This window comes from Gallus gallus, chromosome 6 (assembly GCF_016699485.2).
Source record: "Gallus gallus isolate bGalGal1 chromosome 6, bGalGal1.mat.broiler.GRCg7b, whole genome shotgun sequence".
NCBI classification, from domain to species: domain Eukaryota; kingdom Metazoa; phylum Chordata; class Aves; order Galliformes; family Phasianidae; genus Gallus; species Gallus gallus.
Genome location: NC_052537.1, coordinates 28,036,742 through 28,053,280, shown reverse-complemented (window position 1 = coordinate 28,053,280; position 16,539 = coordinate 28,036,742). Strand labels below are relative to the sequence as shown.

General features: G+C 41.7%; 1 long non-coding RNA gene across 1 annotated transcript; it reads right to left on the bottom strand.

Annotated features, from left to right (window-relative positions):
- Positions 1 to 9,681: 9,681 nt before the first annotated feature.
- LOC124418093 lies at positions 9,682 to 15,719 on the bottom strand. The gene is made up of 4 exons (XR_006939785.1): positions 15,649 to 15,719; positions 15,345 to 15,438; positions 11,913 to 14,362; positions 9,682 to 9,922 (listed from the first exon to the last, which is right to left on the bottom strand). It is a non-coding gene; the product is annotated as an uncharacterized LOC124418093 (long non-coding RNA).
- Between the last annotated feature and the right edge of the window lie 820 nt (positions 15,720 to 16,539).

Genomic DNA, 16,539 nt, shown 5'->3' with positions numbered 1-16,539 from the left:
GTTGTTTTGTGACTCACCTCCTAGTGCCTGCAACTTTGCAGTTCAAAACCTCCTTTTTGGTTTCCTTCTCGTTTCTGTCCAGATGTGTTCTTTCCTTCCAGATTTTCACAGCCATAGTGGGCTAACCAACACACATGCTATCCACAGCAGTGGTAGCATTGATGTTGATGGGCCAGCAGAATCAGAGTTGCCAAGTAGATATCTGGTCTAACTGAAATTTCCACTAAATTGTTGTTTGGCCTTTATAGTGCTTCCCTGCTCAAGGGAAAATAACTTACAGTAGCATGGGCACCTGAAATCTAGCATCCATGACAAATCCATAGTGTAGAGGATATCCCTGTTTTCTTCCATGATGTGATCTTGGATCAACAAAGCATTTGGGCTGGTGTTTATCTGCTGAAGTGCCTGGAGGAAGTATATTGCCTGCATGGGTGTAAAACCTGATATAACAGGACATGAGCGCACTTTATGCACCTTGCAAGATCAACCTATCATCAATCATCATTTGCTACAAGAGAAAATGAAAATTTCTTCATGTCCTTATATGCAGATCAACTTACAAACCCCTTCTCGAGTCATGTAGTGGAAGCCAAACCCATCCAACAAAATCCTATCATAAGTTACATGTAAAGTTTTTATGAGATGAACTATGAACTTTAAAAAGTCTGGAATCTTTAGCAATTGCTTATTGCCTGCAGGATAGATACAGTTAGTATAGTGCCTTGTGGGCATGCCCTTAGCTGCAATCCTTATTGATGTTCTTTTGCTACTGCTTTCAAAACTGTTGAAATTCCTTCGCTCAAGTGTTCTTAGCACTTATGTTGATAGGGAATACTTCAAAGGATACATCTTTACTTTATCAAATCTGTTCTAATTTTGTAGGCAGAATCAAAGAGGTTCATTTTAAGTCTAGTCAAGTTTGCCAACTGTCCTAAGCTCAAGAAATCAATTCTGTGTTGCCATGTAATCAACCTAAACAAGAAGCCTGGAACACAACAGGGCAAACTTCTCCTCAGTGAAACCATAATTTGCTTCAGCACATCTACCCTAGAAATAATTTTGGCCCATTATTCTTACTCCTACGCTTTTTCTCCCTTCCCTCTGAAAGCTTCCCTGAAGTATTCAACACTAAGGTTGCACTGATGAGCAGCTGACACATCAGTCCTCAAACAGAGCTCTCAGTAGTGCCTGTTGGAAGTAATACAGCATCATGTATTTGCTTCTCTTTCTCACAGAAGCTCACTTTGGAGCAAAGCACTTGCAGGGTGTTCTCACACAGTTATTATGACAACAAGGTACATAATGAGGGTCGTGCACTTGGCAAACTTTTATGAACAAATAGCAAAAGTCAAAGCAGGAGTTTTGTAGCTGATGTTTTTGGCATGAACCTCTATTTACTGTGGCAAGCAAAAACAAACAAACAAACAAACAAACTTTTTTCTCTCTTAAAAACCTAAATACAATTGCAAACATTACGTCAGTACAAGTAGCATGTCTGTAATGTCGTGCTTGGGATCACACAAAGCTGTGCTTCTAGTTGTAGCTTTAGTTTGAGTTATGAATTCTACAGTCATGATAAAAAAGATTTTTTGTTTGTTCTTTTTCAGCTTCTAAAATAATTGTAGAGATAGTTCAAACTACAGGAAGATATCTAAACATATTAAACAATGGAAATTAAACCTGGAAAGCTATGCTTTCCTAGAAAGGTGCTTATCCTCATTTGGAGACTCATAGACTTCAGAACCTTTATTAAGGTCCTAGTGCCATATGCAACAATCAGAAGATTATTACACTCTTGGGAAAGCTGTTTCTCAGAAGCTATCCAAAATCAATGTAGATTCATCGGTGCAAAACAGGGGACAGAACTTTTATATGATTTCCATTCAAAATGGAAAAGAATATTCTCTTCATTAATTTCATTTCACACAGTTTTCCCTGACACTCAGCTTCAATTTTTACTTTTAACAGTATTTTGATTAGACCACATAACTTAAAGAAAACATCCTGTGTTAATCCTATATTCACATTAAAATAACAGTTGCAAAAAGCCATCCACGAGTGTCCTTTTCTGCAGTATTGAAATGAAAACCTGACCCTGATGCAAGCAGTGGTCAAAGTCACATTTCCATATAGAAAAGATACGCTCCATGAAGATTTTTGTTCCTGCTTTGTCCTCTACTTTCATCTTTTGACAAGGAACTGAGTTTGAATATGTTTTGGTACCTGAAATAGATGATAAAGTCAAGAAATCTACAGCCACTTATACTGGCTCTAACACATTGATTTTTTGCATGAAGACAGTTTGCATGTTGACATGAGCCCAAAGTTGTGATAATGTCTCCACAAAAGGGCAAATCAAAAGAATGTGTAGAATACATGCATGAATACACAAACGTATGTAAAAAGCAAAAGGTTATATCATAGCCTAAATGCCACCTCCTTTGTCTTATGCTTCCTGTTGCCTCGCTTAAGGCTTCAGTAAATAAGAAATCTGTTTACATGTTGTTCAGGCTGCACGAGGCTGGGCTGCAGAGCAGAAACTCTGTGTGTGTTCCTAAACACACTTACATATACATTTACATGTATTCATTATATTTAAATACAATGGTGCTCTGTCTTCTGCTTGGGCATCAAAGGATCACCACCGAAGAAAATAACAGTAGATTAATTTTGCCAAGATAATACCAAATCCAGAGTGGACAGTAGATGAAGTGTGTGCGTGTCCAGGTATGCAACTGCATATGATATACAAAATGTGTGGATATTTGTGGATATCAATCCATAGACAGTACGTGGAGAACTTTCTGCATGAAAGGACACATTCACGTCTGCCTATACAGTGAATACAGATGCATAAGCAGACAGTGACAAGTAGAGGTGTGTAAGAAGTATGTGTATACGTGGCAATTAGGCTAAAAATCCCATGCTGACATGACACAGCTCTCAGTCCTGTGATTCCAAAGAGGCAGCTGGGAGAAGCAGAGAGGCTGGATCCACTGCCTTGTGGGAGACAGGCAGCCAGCAAAGGTGGAACGTGGACATGATTGACACAGAAGCATTGTGCTACTCTGTGAGCCCTTGTGGTGTGTGTCCATATGGGCTCATTTGTCTCTCTCTTTTTATTTTTTGGCACCCTCCACAACCCATTTAGTGGCAGCACTACTTGTATAGGGTGTGGCCTTTGGTTGGGAGGGGAAACCATTCATTCAAAATAGCAGCAACTTTCAAAAAGAAAAGTTGTCTCAATATTTTAGTTGTCCAAATATTTTACAAACACTTTTGTGTTTCATACAAGCAAGAAAGCAAAGGGATTTTCACCTCTGTCTGCGTGGTGATGAAAGCAAGTAAACTGTGACTTTGCTGCTAAATGGGCCCATTTCCAGAGTTTGGAGGAACTCTCATTTGATATTCTCAATGTGCGATGTTCCTCTTTATTAACCTTTACATTAAGTTCATGCAATTCCTGCACACTTTCTTCCAGATATTCCCTTATGACTGCTTTTTTCTTTCTTACCTTTTGCAATGGGAGTGCACTGAGCATGCAGAATGACCTCGGTGCCAACGCCAACACGACGTCCCCCACATCTGCTGCAAAACTCCCTCCTGGGGCACAGAGAGGAAGGGTTGTCCTTCCAAAGGGTTAAGGCATTTTCAAATACAGATTTGTATCTCGGGCACAGAAAACAGCACGTCGGATGAACAAGAAAAAAAAGATCCTGTTTAGTTTCAGTGTGTGACATTTGCCTGGGGGAAGAAAGTGCAGAGCTCATTGGAAATCCTATTGTTGAAACTCTGACCAGTCAGTTATAAAGTGTCACAATTTAATATGCCAGAGTTGTTTCCATTTTCAGGGTCAATCACTCCATCTGTGTGTGTGTGCATGTGTGCAGTGAGCCTCTGCATTTAAATAAATATTTTCAGATTTTTTGTTGCTTAATTTCCTTTACAGGAATTCATTTTGTTCTCAGCAGAACAGACCACCGGGAAGATTACTTCCTTCACAGCACTCAGAGGCACATTTTCCAACACTAAATCCCCTGATCAAAGCAATTGAAGTTATAGTTTGAAGCAATAATTATGACCTTGATCAGAGTTTGTTTTGTTACATGATTAATCATACACGATATTTAAAAATGTTGGCTGCTGCCTGCTGCTGGTGTGAGATACAACTAGAAACACCACCTATAAAATAGCTAGAAGAAAGGTCAACAAATCTGAGCTTGTGACAGCAACCTGCAGGTCCCACACATTTCAATGTTTAGACATCAGTTTGCGATAACTGCTTTCTTTTATGACTCTGGGCTTTGTTACCAACTTACCATTAATAGGGTTCAGCCAGTGCAGATCTTTTGACTCTTTTTCTCTCTCTGTCCTCACCTGTCACCCTTCTCTTCATCAACTATATTTATTACAATCAAGCCCTGTCAACTGTCACAGCTTACATACAGTCTGCCAGTAAATATGTCTTTCCAGTCATTAGACATTCCTTCCAGTCACCTTGGGATTTCTACCTTGTCTATCTCACTCCAAAAAAACTTTTGTTCAGAAGTATTAGACTCCCACAGAGCGGTGTCAGCTTGGGGCCATTACTGTAGGAAGTGACAGAAAACACCAAACTGTCACTCATTAGGATCTAGTTTTTCCAGAGTTGATGTAAGTCAGATTTAGCCCCAAAACGAATCATGATTTATTTAATATATTTGCTTCTACAAGTGTCAGCTCATCAACTTAAAATGTTTCTCCTTTAACTCTATTGAGGCCTGTACAGAAAGTTTTCTTTGAAACGTAGTTTTTGCTCTAAGGCTCAATAATTAGAACAGAATCGAGAACAGTCAAGTTTCTGCTCTACAGGTGCAGTTTACTGGCCCTCAGTTTTATAATTTTATGTACAAATTGTTCATGTTAGAATTAGCGCCGGACACGTGAGAAAATGCCACCTGGTGGGTGAGCTCCTTTTATGCTGGTTCCCAAGTCCAGGGTGAGATTATATAAATCTGTGGATAAGTTTGAAGAGAGAAAAGCAATTAGCTAAGGAAGCAAAGATGGAGAAAGAAAGGAAAATCTACAATTTCCTGATTACGCTGTGAATTATCTCTCTAATGGATCCATAGTCCATCCTTCTGGAGCAAAACTTACAGACCAGAGGTGCTTCTGTAATTGAACTTACAGTAAAAGCCTTTATTGAGAGGTATGGACACCAAAGGGCGCCTTGACTCCCCAAACATATGCATGTCAAACTAGGATGTGTACTAGTAGCATATCCCACATAAAGTTGGAGAGAGAAAGCAGCAGAGTGCCACAGCGTTCTGTGGATCGCAGAGAAATGTCAAAGTAATAGGTGGCATGTCTGAAAAAATGAGAGGAAAGAAGAGAGGAATAAAGGTCCAGGATCATTAACTCAAAGGATATGAATCGCTCACACAGCAGCCACCAGATAGTGAGTCAGGTCCTCCACTGGTGCACATCAACATAGCCCAAATGACTCCCGTGAATTCACAGAGCACAGGCTTACAGAGCTAGGTAACCCAGAGGAAATGTCAGTAGGCAGACTTTGCATTCAAATAGGGATATCATCATTAGTGATTCACTTACGTAGCAGCTGTTACAGACTGCAGGGGACTATGCGGTTAGAAATTGTGCATGAGTACCAATGACTTGGTTTCACTCTCAAATTTCAAACACTTCTGAAATCGAAGGTCCTATAAAATCACAGGAATATACACACGAGATGGAGAAGGATGAAACGATCCCATAAATCAGAAGTTACTTGGGATTTTTAGTGGGCACAGCTGCCAAATTATCTTCTTTGCTTTCTAACGGCGAAAATGATTCCTGCCATAGATTACCAGCTGACAATAAATATGGAGCACAGATTCTGATAATCATCAGAGGATTAACAAGGCAAATGAATCACCTACAGAATTTCTACTAGCTGTGGCTGCTCAGGCTTGACCCTGATTACTGTTAGAGTGGGACCAGATTTCACCATCAAGGATACAGAAAAATCACAGGGTGTTTGAGGTTTCCATCCTAAAGCCTGGGATCCATTCAGTGCTCCTGTGAATCACTGAGGGGACTGAGCAATATCAGGATGCCAGCACAGAAGCAGCACTGAACAACATCCTGAGCAAAACGTCTCTGGGAATCCACATCAAAATGTTGGGTGTTGTATCAAAAAGCTGATCGTTCAGTATTGCCTTGTTAGCAAATAAGACCAGCTACAAATGCTTCTGACAAGGCTAATCTCATTTTCCACCTTTTCGTGCAGCAGCTCTAAAAATATTTTTTGTTTAAAGAAAAGATTATTTTTAATGTTTTGGAGACACTAAGAAAATAAGTTGGTTCTTATAGTTATTAGCAATGAAACTCCAGGTTGCAGCTGATGAATGTTGGGTAACCTTTCTTGTTTTTGACCTGGTGAGTGATCAAGAGCCACTACCTGCTGCTAGCTAAACACAGTTCATCATAAATTATAACTTCTTGCTGAAAAGAAGCAGCATTAATTACAAAACAGGAAACTGAAGGTAAAAGGTGGGGAGGTACCATTTAACACAAGGTGGGAAGGCCTGTTATCTGCCAGCATCACAGCCCTAGTTCTATAGTAATTTTACAACATGTGAAGCTACCACAGATTCCTAAACAACCCAGACATCTGAATTTCTAACATGCTTTTAAATCCCTCAGCACCCTTGCTACCCCAGTTTCTGCTGTAGAAGTGCTTTGCCCCAGCTAGATTGCTCACTATCTCTACTGTGTGACTGACTGCAAGGACACACCATCTTTCTGGATGTGCGTTCACAGAAGAGGATGGCCTGTCCAACACTCTGCATAGGAAGATCTTGCCAAGCTCATGCCAGTTAACACTTCTCTCATCTCCCAGGGCATCTGGAGCAAACCCATTCCAAGGATCAGACTTGTCAAAGTCTGTCTGGATCTCAAGAAGAAAAAAAAAAAAAAAAAAAAAAAAAAAACAGCCAGTGCCTCCTTCTATCACCAACAAGGAATAATAGTTTTGCCTAATTAAGAATGGTGATTTCATGCCAAAGTAGTGCCTATACCCAGGTATGAAGGAAGAGATTGACTCAATTCTATTGTGCCCCTCTTTTGAGAAAAGGAATGAAGGAACAGGCTGCGGAATGGCACTAATGTGGTACAGAAACACTAGCCCAGGAGCTGCTGAACGAGTGCCTGAAATATTGTTGACACGTAGCATAAAGATATATGGTTTGCTTAGTGTTGAGCAGGTCTATCTCAAACAAATGTGCCACTATTATGAAAGTTTTGTAACCCTTTTGGAAGCAGATGCACATTTGTATGGTTGGGAAGCAGAGGTCAGAAGATTTATGTGACCTTTTTGTACAGACAGAAACGCTCACCACTGGAGTTACTCTGTTTCCTATGTCACCTCTCAAGTCCTTTACCAGCCTATGAAAAGCTACCCCATCACAGTGGACAGACTCCTATAAAGCCAACAGGCTTTCGATCAGGCCTAGGATTTTAGATTTATACACAAGATGGCAAGTAAATTTTAACAGGGCAGCCTGAGAAAGCAAAAAGTGACCACGGGTGTGGCAGCCACACTAGGAAATGGATGAAAGAACCAGTACAGCCCAAAACAGAGATGAGATGGATCAGATGGTAAGTGTAGACTCAGCATGTTCCTTGGCAAAACCCAGAGCAAGATCAGTAGCAGGAGCATCCTGAGGAGGGAATGTCAATAACACAGCATGATTTCCACCCGCCCTGTGGGAGCTACCTTTGCATAGGAAGGTAATCTCCTCTCCCTGGGCTTCCTATGCGGAGTCTGTCCAGCACCCTCTCAGTGGAAAACATGACTCAAATGCAGTCAGCAGCGGATCTGCTGGAACTCTGACTCTGCACTGTTATTCTCATCATACTTTTGATTTTTAAGGATTTTTTTAATTCCCTCCAATATGTCCTTTCATTCATTACATTAAAAAAAAATCGTGAATCCACAAGGAACTTTGTATCACTGGCACTAAAGAGGATGCCCAAAAATGAGATGTTAGATTCTGTTTGGCAAAGTACCGAAAATACTCATACAGATCTGACTATGGTATTCAGTCTCTTTGGTATGAAATCAGGCTAAATAAACATTTACGTGTTGATCGCTGCAAAATAATTATAGAAACTGCAACCAACAAAGGCTGTAATAACTGCTGGAGGTGTAGGAATGGGAAGAGGGCAGAGAGGGAGGTATTAGAAGGAGGAATGAAGGGAACCTCAAGGTCAAATAAGCAATGAGTCGGGGCACACAAAAAAATGTAAACAAGAGAAGTCTTTCAGCATAATTTTGAAAGTAATGGATGACTGAGTTGTATTATGCAGGTGTACAGAAAGCACTTTGCTGCATTATGCCATCTCAAGTTCTTGCTCCTATTTCCTTTTGTCAAGAGGCCTTTGATTGAAGACACGATTGTCTTCCAAAGAAAGGATAAAATGTCATGTGAATAGCTCAAGTGATAGACTGCAGTATCTTGGATGCAGCAAGAAAAAGCAATGCTAATGGATTTGTATAGTAAATAATATAGGGCAAGAGGGAGAAACAATCAGGCCTAGCACAAGGATAGCAGAGGCAGTTTGAACTTCCATTACCTTCCAGATTCCTCCCCCTCTCCCTCACAGGGGTAAGCTGACTCCCATGTACCTTAACCCATTTGGTTTTGTATGTTTTGTTCCCTGATCTGCTAGTTCCTCAAAACCGCCTGTTGAAAAGCATCTGTCCTCATTCCTAATGTACGACTCATTGCAAACCATTCACAGCAAACTGGGGCAGAAGTCCAGTGCCCTGACTAGTATGTAAAGTATTTCTTCTGGTCTATATCTGAATGGCCCAATCTTCATATGATTCTTCTGTAGTCACATGAAGGAAGCTTTGCTCTTCAAGAGAGCTGTCTCACCTGAAGTATTGTCAATTCAGTGGAGATAAGAAATGGAAATAAAGATAAGGACCTGCTAAGCAGACATAAGTAGGTTCTAAATCAATCCCAGAGAATGAGAGAAAAAAATCCCTTGTCACAAACATTCCTCTGGATTAAACTTAGATGTCAAAAAGTTGCATTGAGAGGAAACAGGAAGCAAGTGAAAAGAATCATGATTTTCATGACTGGGTTGTTATGCTGTTTCCACAGTTGAACTTGTGTGTCCTGCTCTATTAGAACAGTACAATAAGCAGTGACTTCTGCACAGCTGGCAGGTTGGAGATGCCGGAGCTGGAGCAGCCAGTGCAACCCTGGATCCATCCAGCCCCAGTCCAGCCAACTGAGCTGGGCCCAACATGGCCTTGTGGAGAGTTCTAACCAGATGTGCTGCACAGACTGGACTACACCTCTGCAGAGACCCTGCTTGCTTTCACTCTGTGGCTTATTCTAGAAGAAAGGTGGACTGCTTTGAGACGTTATCTCCCCTTTGGGATCAAACCCAGACTAACCAACAGTGAGAGCAGGATAACAACCAGCCTCAAGGGTTGGACTTAGGCTTCTATCATCAGAACACAACAGAAGGCCTTTCTGAACAGTTGTGAATATTAGATTTCAGATACAAAAACAAAAACAAAACAAAACATCCAACTCCCTTTGGCCTTTTGTCTGAGATCAGTTGTAGTATCTGTTTGAGATCTGACACGTGCTGTATCAGGACCAACAGCACTCACTGGCGGGGGCATGTGCTCTGTGATCTGACAGATCTTGCCTGTCTTTAGTTCCTCTGATCCTATGATTTGGCTGCCCTGTGGGTATACTGCACGCTTACCTGAAGATGCACAGAGAGCTGTGGGATGCCATCACACTGTCAAGATGCATCACGAGATACCAACAGCAGAAGACTTTCTGGGAATGACACCACGTCATCATCCACTTCACGCTGCTAACTTTGTGGTGTTGTTTCCTGGAGCCATCTCATCCTGTTCAGGAACAGCAGACAGTGTAAAAGAGGTGAGGTATGGCACTGAACATTAAAAACAGCATTATCTAGTTTTCTAGTTACTGAGGGCTTAGAGTGAGCCCCAGGACTTCGAGTGCCTCTTCCATCACTGAGCTGACTCAGAGAGCTCAGGAGGTGGTAGTGGCAGGAGGCTTTTTAGACCACTAAGTCAAACCAGTAAACAGGATATGTTTCTCCTTAAGACCTGTCTGGAACACATCAATGGGAAAACTTGCTCTGGTAGGGGGTCCTCAGTTAGAGAGGCATATGTTGGAGGTCCCATGCAGCTGGTAAACAAAGTATTACTTGGATCTCTTGACAAAGTAAGTCAGAGAAAGAAAGAGGGGAGAAAAAAAAAAAAAAGAGGTATAGAGGCTAATTCCTTTAATGAGAGAGGTACAGATCCAGTACATCATTTCTGACTTCGAGGAGTTAATTAGTTGCAGGCACAAAAGATAGTGGTCACTAGAAACCTACAGTTGTACCAATGGTGCAAAAAGGATAGCCCAAGCAAATAACAGATGTAGTTGGCTCAAAAGAGCCAATTAATCACAAATAAATTGAAAAGAAGAAGAAAAAAGACAGAAAAAATGCAAATGAAGATTAGAGGTACTTTATAATGAATTTCTTGAGCAAGATAATTATGGAATTGCTGTTAAGTTTAATTCACATATGATTTCAATTGAAAAAAATGGTACTTGCAATACTGATAAGGCACAGGATGAATGGGTGAAGAGCTGGCTACTTGGCAGATCTCCAAAAGACAATTGTCAACAGAGAATCATCACTGCATGGATTTTTCCTTAACAAAATTTAGCAGCCAGAAGGACTGGTCTGCAACTAACTGATGTTTTCTTTGGTGGATTCAGTTAGTAAACATCATTAGACTCATGTCTATGAATTAGTTTCAGGAAGAATTATGCCCACATCAGATCATCTCCACAGACTGATTTTGGAAAATGTTATTTCATTGAAAATGTTCCTGATCTGCTCTCATAGTCTTTGCTGATAACACGTTTGGGAAAACAGAGAGGCTGACAGAGGGACGAAAGAGAGCGCTGCTGTTGTGAGGGCAGCATCTGAAAATCTTGGAAAGGTGGAGTGAATTAAAAAAAGAAGACACCCCAATACAGCCCAAAGCAAAATTATCTAAATGGGAAAGCGTATCCTTCAGAAGTGCCCATCTCTCTCTGCTGACTACTGAGGGAGCCTAGGAGATGCCTAACTCTATTAGATGCCTAACATTTAGATGCCAGAGAGTTCGGTCACACTTAGGCAAGATGCTCCCCACTCTCCTAGCAAAGAAGAGAATGAAGGCTAGAGACTAAACCCTAAGCGGGCATAAGCCAGACTCTGGAAGGCAGTTGTCACGTTAAAGAAAGACGTAACAAAATTGGAGAAGGCTCAAAAAGAGCCATGAAAATGATATACTGACTGCAGATAATGTTTGACAGTGATAAACCTAAAGATCTCACACTGTTTAATTTATCAAAAAGAAGATTAAAAGGTTACTTCATTGCAAGAATTATCTCATAGGAATGCCACGTACTGAAATGCTCTTTAATCTAGCCAGAATGGCACAAATATTTAGCATTGAAGGTGATTAGCCACTAGAATGAAGCATCAAGGGAAGAGGTGGAATTTCTCTCTCCTGATGTCTTCAAATCGGGTCTGAATGCTTTTCTGGCAGCTGTGCTTTAATCAAACAAAAGCTATGCTTTAGTCAAATGCAAGGTACTGGGCTGAATACAGGGAAAGTTGGACAAAAAAAAGGATGCACTCCTGGCCTCAAAAATCTACAAATCTGTGAATGCCAGCTGTAATTTGAATGTACTTGCAAAAATCAAAGTGTTCAAAGTGTTCTCTGCTTTAAGGGATAAGAGTCCCAGGAGAGTAGGCAGGGACATGCTCCTAGTGCTTATGAACAGCAACCAGTGCTCTAAAAACTTGGCTTCTTGTCCAAAACTTACCACTGTCTGCCTCCACAGCCTGGGCATGACCACTGTCTCAAACCGGGCTGCGTGAAAAGAGACATATCAGAACTGTGATAGGCAGTGAGGAGCAGGTATGCATCGCTCTGGGTTCGGAGGGATTTGTGAGCACTTACTGTCCACGGATGTGAATTTACACATCCCCTAATGAAAGGGGAACACTTTGGGAGTGATTTCCATAGCATCTGAAAGACTCAGGGGAAAGCCAGCCTCACTTCTTGCTCCTAGATCAGAGCCAAGTTTTCACCATTCTTGCTTTTTGGCATCACCTTTCTTTGTCTCTGTTCTCTCAGCTGTAAAATAATCACATTTCCTGGACTGGACAACTGAAAGGATTAACATTAGAGTACTAGTTTTCAACCTGGGGGTCTGCAGACCTCTGGGAGCTCTGCGGTCTACTTCTAAGGTGTCTGTGAGAGGTGGCGAAGAAAAACAAGTCCATTTATGCTGTGCATCGCTTCGGGAATGTGCATTTCAAAAGGGACCCACTCCTCTGGAAAACACACCACGGCTCACAAATCAAAAAAGGTGAAAAAAGCAGAAAGCGAGAGGCAGCCTGTAAGTGACCGCTGCTCTGCAGCTGCTTCTCCTGCCAGCCGGAGCTCACCGAGCCTTGCTGGATGCACCTCGTGCCTCGGCCCCACAGCCTGCCTGCAGTCGGTGGGCTGACGCCCCCTGTGCCTCCTCTCCCATCACCGTCAGAGCAGTGCCGAAGGGCTGCAGGATGCGATCTCACCTGGAGCGCTCCCATCTCCCGGCTGCTCGCTGCCTCCCGCCCAGCACCGCGCTCCGTGCTGACAGCCTTTTGATTTTCCCCTCCGCGGGGTGGGCAGACGCTCACACGTTAAGGATCGCTTCTCATCTTTGTCTCCAGTCTCAGCCTCTGTCGCTTTCACCTATTCCCACGAGTTTGGAGCTTCCCCCCCCCCTTTCCCTCCTCTTTTTTTTTTTTTTTTTTTTTTTAAACAAAAGAAGCCTTCCTTGTCAAACAAGTTTTTCTCCCTGAACTCTTCCTCTCCCAGCCGTGACACAGGCACAGAAATACTATTCCCAAGGCGAAAGTTTACCGTCTCGAATAACAATGCCAGCTGCTCTCTTGGCAACAAGTTCCACCTCGGATGGAGAAGGGGTGAGAGTAGAAGCCGGCATCCCGATGGGGCTGCAGGCCGGGCTGGTACCCAAACGCTGTGCTCTGAAGCTGTGCAGGTGGCCCCAAGCTGCAGCTCTGAGGGATAGAGGGACTGGAAGAAGGAGCTGGGCACGGAGCCTCTTCCCTACACAGCTTGCTCAGCCTGCAGTCAGATAGGACAGGGATGTGTAATGAGGGGAAGGCATCTGAACAGTGTCATGTGGGGCTCTGCTTACCATTACCTTTGCGGTGGGCGTCAGAAGATGCCATTCATTTACAGCTGGAGAAAGGCTTCTCTGCTATCCATGCATTCTAAAGCATTTAGGGCCATTTCTTTTACAATGCTGATTTTTTTAGTATTATCATTTATTTTTTTTGAATCACTGCTAAACATCCTTTTAAAATCGGACTAATGATACATATTTACAGGAAACATTCATCTCACTTTTTAATCTTGGAATCCTAGTTCTTCTTTAATCTTAACACTCCAGCTTTGTATTTGAGCTCTGCATTTGCATACAGAGTTTAAGCAAACAGCCAAGGTATCAAATAGCAAAGCACAGAAGCTCTAAGAACATTAATAGTAAATAAGAAACATATATCATAATATCCAGGCTTGACACTGGGCATTTTGAAATGCCACGCTGGTAAAGGAGAATTCAAAACACTGTTTCATTGACACCTGACTCCAGATCCTTTCATCAGATTGACATTATCAGCAGCCTAATAAAAGTATTTCGCTTTTTATTTATTTAGATACATTATTCATTACTTTATCAGTAAAGGGTTATTTTTTTTAAAAAACAAGCCATAGTCACAGACAGCTTTGTGCTGCCTTCTGTAAAGCACCGCTAACTGAGATGTGTGTACATCCAGTGCTATCATGGACCCGACTTTCATATTAACTGTGTATGTATATAGCTACGCATACCCCAAATCTGTTACTGGCATTTAAAAAGAAAAAGAATCAAACATTTCTGGGGATAGTAACGTGATGGCACGCTGTAAGAGAAACAAATCTATGGACACGACACGAATTATGTATCTGAACCAAACCGAAGGTGTCTCCTTTTAAGGTAGTTCAGAATTGTAGAACGAACAACAGAAGAGCCGAGTGCCAGGAATGACTGAAATTGAGCATATTGCAGGGCGCTCAGAGGGGCAGAGGGGTGGATTGGAGGCTTTTTGGCTCTGCAGCCCCCTCTGCTGGTAGAGGATCCCTGCCCTGCAGTGGGATACCACAGCCCATGGCTCACTTGTGGCCGTGCCCCATGTTGCCTCCCTCAGCCTGCTCTGACACCTGTTAAGGGAAGGAAGAGTTAAACCACAGTGATTTTCTTTTCCTCTCCACTTCCTATCACTGCTGAAATTACTGGAGCTTTGTACATCTGGTTCAGTTCATTGCAAATGATTCAGGTTCTCGTTTTCCCCCTCCCTTGGGAGCACCTTTCCTGAGCCTTGCTGTGGAGGCTGACCCTGGTGCCAGCAGGATGGAGCCCCAGGAAGTCCCAACAGCCTCATCCCGACTGCGAATCCCCAGCTGGGTTTTGAATGCATTGCATCAGAGAGCAGTAGGTCACCACATTAATCAGGAACTCTGAAATCCTGTGAGACACCTTGTTGGGAATGGTTCTGGCTGGTCTTGAACATAATTTAAAAGACTTTGGGGTTATTTTAAGGCTTTTCCTTTCCTTCAGCCCTATCTCTATGTAAATGTTCCCTTCCCCTTCTTACTGCCGACTGCTTCTAACAGACATATTATTTTGCTTCTCTGGCCTACTTTGTTTCAGACAAAGTTTTGACTATCCAAGTTCTTTTTTATTCCATTTTACATATTTAATGCTATGTTGTAAAACGTCCTTCCTCTTGAGCAGTAATAAAAACCTTTTTTTTTTCCCCCCTCCCCTCTTCAGATTTCTTTTATAACACATTCAGCATTTTCTGGGACATAATTAAAACATCAAACAGTTTTCCTGCTGGTTATGCTAAAATCTGAATGCTCGAGTCTGCCGGCATTATTGAAAATTAAAATGTACTATTCTAGAGTGTATTTAGGATGCCCTTAAACAACTATCAAAAATGGTTTTGTTCTTCTTTATATAAAGACCGACACCATCATGCTAAAATACCTGCATTAAATAATGTCTCTAATTGGTAGCATGAGGATACTTTTAAAAAGTATGAAATATGTATTTTTGTTCACTATTTTTCCTAGGCTAATGTGTCTAATTTTCCCATACAACGTTATCCCCATGGAAAAATATAGACGGAAAGACCATTACCAATACATGAAGTTCAGTGGTTCTCTCTCTTTAGATGTAATTGCTATCAAGCAGGCTGGCAGCCGGATAATTTTAGTTCAAATGAGTACATAGCCTGAAAAAAGGACAAATCAAACTTTGTAGGTCTGAAATTAGATCCCAGGGTGGGATTGTTCTGGGTGTACATCAGGTTCATAAAACACATTTGCCAGAATGAAAAGCCCCTAAAATCCAAGGGCAGTAGTGAGCACGGAGCTGGAGAGGTTCCATGCCCTGCTGCAAAGCCTCCTTCTTCCTCCCTTAACCAGTAATGTCTTTAAATTACCTTTTTAATCTGTCGCAAAGAGTTCAATCCTGATCTCCTTCAAGGTAGGGGAAAGGCACCCATAGCACTCCAAATCCTTGTCTCACAGTAATTAGTTACTCTAGTCCACAATTAGGGAGGAGCTGAGAAAGGAAGAACCAATTTGCTTGGGAAGCCAGGTGGGGCAGCTTTACCAGAATTAGGCACCTGAGGATCTGGGTACAGAGTCCCAGCAGCACTCACAGGTGAGCTAGCTGGGATAACAGAGCCTGCATATGTCAATTTAAATCATCCAGTAAATAGCCCTGTAGTAGAATTAACACCCAGTAATGGTTTGGGTTATTGTAGAGATTTCTTCATCCCAAATAATCCTACAGATTAAGATCATACTCATGCTAAAATCTGACCTGCATATTTTCTTGCTCCATTTTGGTCAGTAAAGTGTGTCCAGCTTTATAACTGCAAATTTTCAGCAAGACAGGGTTTGGGTTTTTCCTCTTTATCAAAGGATAGCACCAAATGGGTCATGTCAGAGAGGATCCATTAAAAAAAAAAAAAAAAAATTGCCATTCTGAAACTCTGGAATTCACAGAAACAAGATGAAAACATACATGTATGTCCCAGGTTGGTGACGCAGTTTCTCATACAACCTCTGATGGTCATTTTATGTTTCAAGTGCCCTTCCCCTCAAGTTTCTTTAATCTAAAAATTAGGGTACTGTATGTCAGTCTGTGGGCTGTATATACATTACCTACATTCAAGTATAATATTGCGATTTATTGTAGATGCTTATGCAAATGCCAACCAATTCCCAGACAGGTCAGCTAAGAAAAATATGACATGAGCATTCCCAGAATAGTAGGCAGAAAAGTGGCTGAAAATCAGAGGATGTACAGAGATCCTTTCCCAAAA